The sequence below is a fragment of the Nicotiana sylvestris genome, chromosome 4, assembly GCF_000393655.2.
Source record: "Nicotiana sylvestris chromosome 4, ASM39365v2, whole genome shotgun sequence".
In the NCBI taxonomy this organism is placed as follows: domain Eukaryota; kingdom Viridiplantae; phylum Streptophyta; class Magnoliopsida; order Solanales; family Solanaceae; genus Nicotiana; species Nicotiana sylvestris.
In genome coordinates, this window is record NC_091060.1 from 86,728,069 (window position 1) to 86,732,755 (window position 4,687).

The window sequence follows — 4,687 nt, forward strand, 5'->3', positions numbered from 1 at the left end:
ATGGTTCAGGGGGCAGGAAGGAACAACGGCAATAGAACGTATTATTAAGAAGTTGTTGAAGTCAGGAGCCCGCCTGGAGAATAGAGGTGTTATATTTTTAAGAAGTTGTTGAAGTCAGGAGCCCGCCTGGAGAATAGAGGTGTTATATTTTTAAGAAGTTGTTGAAGTCAGGAGCCCGCCTGGAGAATAGAGGTGTTATATTTTTGAGAAGTCGTTGAAGTCAGGAGCTCGCCTGGAGAACGGAGATGTTATATTTTTAAGAAGTTGTTGAAGTCAGGAGCCCGCCTGGAGAATGGAGGTGTTATATTTTAAGTTGTAATTGAAGTCAGGAGCCTGCCTGGAGAATGGAGGTATTATATTTTAAGAAGTAGTTGAAGTCAGGAGCCCGCCTGGAGAATGAAGGTGTTATATTTTTAAGAAGTTGTTGAATCAGGAGCCCACCTGGAGAACACAGGTGTTATCTCTTTAAGTTGTAGTTGAAATCAGGAGCCCGCCTGGAGAATGGAGGTTTTATATCTTTAAGTTGTAGTTGAAGTCAGGAGCCCGCTTGGAGAATGGAGGTGTTATATTTTTAAGAAGTTGCTGAAGTCAGGAGCCCGCCTGGAGAATGGAGGTTGTTATATTTTGAAGTTGTAGTCGAAGTCAGGAGCCCGCCTGGAGAATGGAGGTTGTTATATTTTCATGTTGTAATCGAAGTCAGGAGCCCGCTTGGAGAATGGATGTATTATCTTTAAATTGTTTATTGAAGTCAGGAGACCGCCTGGAGAATGGAGGTATTATCTTTTTAAGTCGTAGTAGAAGTCAGGAGCACGCCCAGAGAGCGGAGAGTTGCAACAAAGATCCCCAGCATAAAGTAAAGTTCAGAAGTTGGAAGGAAGGCAACACTAGTCAGAAGAAGGCAATTCCAGCTTTGAAGGAAAAATAATTCGAAGCTCACAAGAGGGAAATAAACAGTTCAAATTCGACAATCAAGTGAAGACTACGAGTCAAGACAGAAAGAAAGAAACATCATAGGAAACACCATGTCAGCAAGACATCAAAGCAACCAGAGACACAAGAGCAAGACTGAAAATCTAGATAAGATTTTGTAATTCATAGACTACAGTTTAGTCTAGCTTCTTGTTTTCTTCTAGCATGGTGTAATAAGGAGGTCAGTAAGTGGCGGCAGCAGCAGCAACAGTAGTAACAGTAAAACCACAGCTCCGTGGTAGTCCCAGCTACCAAAACTTCACGAACTACATTGACCTGATTCCTTTTTTAGCCAGGGATATGTAGGAAACCTTTGAAGCAGAGGTTCGGTCAAATTCTTTCAAAAATGCTTCACACGGAGTAGCCGAACGGGCAAAAATCGCTCGTATCTGCTCAATTTATCATTGCACGGAAACTCTTCGTGTTTCTGGACAAAGAGGGGTAGCTGTGATCACGTGATTTTTGCCCTACGAGAATTACTCCCAGAAATTCAAAAATATGTATTTGGCTATGCATGTTTATTTTTTTTTAATTAAGGAAAAATACAAAAAAAAATATATGTTGCTTGTGCATTTAGGATTTAATTTTACAATTTAGGAATTAATTAAACAATTAAGTTTGTTTTACAAAATGGAAAAATCACAAAAATATGTACTTTGCATTTTTAGCATTTAATGTCCAAATTGTGTGATTTTATCTTTATTGGTGTTTAATTTTGTGTGATAATTATTATTAAGAGTTAATTAATATTTTAAGTTAATTGTCGATTTTATGATTTAATTTAGGATTTTGGTTGTAATTTAGGAATTAAAAAGGAAATAAGTAGAAAAGAACAAAAAATAGAAAAGAAATCGGAATTGGGCCCAAATTAATTTAAATCCCCAAGGCCCAAATCCTTACAGCCCAATTCAAACACCCCAATACCCGTCCTAACCCAGTCTGCCATCAGCTCAATCGAAACGACAGCGTTTAAGGATCAACAAATCCCAACCGTTGAATCGTTTTGATCCAACGCCTCAGCACAATCCCCACAACCCGACCCATTTGTCCTCGGATCGACCCAGTCCCCCAACGAAACCAAACGACATCGTTTCCTATAAGGGAATTGATCCAAGCCATTGATCTCACTTGATCGAATGGCTTGGATCCAATCCCCACGTATGTATATAAGGGATCCAAATGAACCCCACCCCCTTAGAGCCCCCACCCCTCTCTCGTCTCTTCAGAGACCAAAACACACACCACCATACACCACCGCCTTCCGCCTGCCGAAAATCGCCCACGGCGGCGGACGGTGGCCAAACAACCCCAGAAATACACCCCTGAACCACCCTGCTCCCCCCTCTCCGATTTCACACTCCATTAGCCTCGAATTATACTATAACTCCTCGAATCTTCAATCGAAGATCGTCCGAAAACCTCACCTTCTCCAAATGACCCCAAAATTACACCACAGCCTCCCCACGACATCCTCTTTCCAAATCCCGAATCAGTTTTCTTCGAATCAGTACCAGACGCTTCGAATCTTCAATCGAAGATTCGAGCAAAACCCTAGAGAATCTTCAATCGAAGATTCGAGCAAAACCCTAGCTTACCCAATAGCCCCCAAACTCACACCATGTGATCTCCTGGACCCCCTCACCATGAATCCTTGATCAATTATTTTCAAATCATCGCGGGGCAGCTCGGATTCCAGATCGAAGTTAGGCAGGCCAGGTTCCATGAATTTTGAGTCAGAGACTGACCTTAGCCGTGCTGTTTTCCTTCGAAAACACATGGTTAAAGTCCGTCTCAGCTTGAAAGTAGGAAGATCCTCGAGGTTTTTAATCGAGTTATGATTCGGGTAAGTCTTTTACGTCCAGTTTTGATTGTTCACTATTGCAGTTCCGTTTGTTTACTCTGTACCTACCTCTTCTATAAATTTGCATGAATTTCCTGTTTGAATTATGGTCAGTAGTCTAAGTTCCAATTTGGGCCAGTTTGCGAGTTGAATTTGTCAAGAACTGGTCTAATTTGTGTCCGGTTAGTTTGGTTTAAGGTCAGGCTACCAATTACTTTGTCATTGTGATTCTTTAATCAGTGATGTTGACCTGTACAATAGACCTAATACTTAGGAAATGGTTCATGATTGTTTGAATCTAGACTTGTGCTATTAATCAGGTTTCTTTTCATGACACTTGCTTTGCCTCATCTCTAATTGCAGGCTCATGTTGAGAGTAGTTGGGTTTAGTCAAAACTGTTGTGAATTAAAACTTGTTCTATAGTGTGTGATTCCCTTTGTTTGCAATTCATACTGTCGATTACCTGCCTAGTTGGTCATCAGGAGGTCTACTGGTCTTGCAAATTTGAAGTTTTGTAATCTGTCCAGTTGTGTTAGGAGTCAGTTGTTAGGAATTTGATAGTTTGAATTGGTTATAGCTGAAGGGTTTGGTACAGATTGAAAGGGGTTCATGTAGGATAATAGTTTAGGGCATCAGGGGGGAGGGGTAATTTGGACTTTAAATTTAAGTGTTCTGTCCAGTAAGTGCTAAGGTAACATTAAATTAATGCATTTGTTTAAGTGCTAATGGGGAACAAAACATAATGGTAGGGGAAGGCTTAAAAGGGATTGATTAAAATATGTTGTCCATGCCTGTTTGAACATTAAATAAGGAAAAGACAAGGGGTAATGGGGAAAACATACTCTAGTGGGGTACTAAAAGAAGATCATGGGCAGAATTAGTTAAAAAATTCTGCCTAAGTGCTCTTGAGAGCTGGCAAGGTCAGTGTTTGGGGTATAAGTGGAGGGACTTAGGACAGAACTTGGGCATAGGGGAGAGGACTAGGAATCAGTTTGAGAAAGTTTTTTTGGAGAGTTTTTCTAAGGTTTCAGTTCTTAGGGAGCATTTTGAAAACTTTGAAGGCATTCAGTTCTAATTTGAAACATACAGAGAATTTGTGATGTCAATTTTAAGAGTTGTTTTTAAGAACTTTCAAATTGCTAGCCACTGGAGTCAGTAGTGTTTTCTACTTGGTTCCAGTAGACTTTTGGTTTCAGTCGAGACATTCTCGGATCAGTTTGAGCATTTTGTTGTTTTGATATGTCTCTAGGGTCAATTTGAAAGTCATTTGGGTTTATTCGAATCGGTTTTGGGTTAATCTATTCATCTTGTTGGTTCAAAACATTTCTGAACTCTTCCTGGATTGATAAATATATTTCTGGGCTGAACTGGTTGTGTTCGTGGCTGTTTGAACTCCAAATCTGCTGTTACACTTGTTGTTCGCTGCCACTGATTTTCTCCTTCTTCATTGTTATAACTTCCAGGTACACCTTTGGATCACCCTGATGTAACTTTGAGTTGAGTTGAAATAGAAACACTGGTCAGATTCGAGTTCATCTGGATGCTGTCAATTGTTTTATCATTTGATAGTTACTAGTTAAATGCTTAATATTTGTTTTTGCATTATTAGAACAACTGTTTGGATTATATGTTGTATGGACTATTCTGGACTGTCTTAGCTTACTAGTTCATTCAGTATTACCAGGGTAATATTGTATAGCTTAATTCAATTCCATTAATTCATCTCCAGTAGTTAAAAATCGATCCAAATAGCTTTATATGTTAAAAACAGGTTCGGCGGGTTTTGTTGGGCTGTAGTGGGGTGTGATGCAGCAATTTGCACTAGTTAAATGCAGGATGTGGGTCCATATTTTTCTTGGTAGTTTATGGTAGGCAAT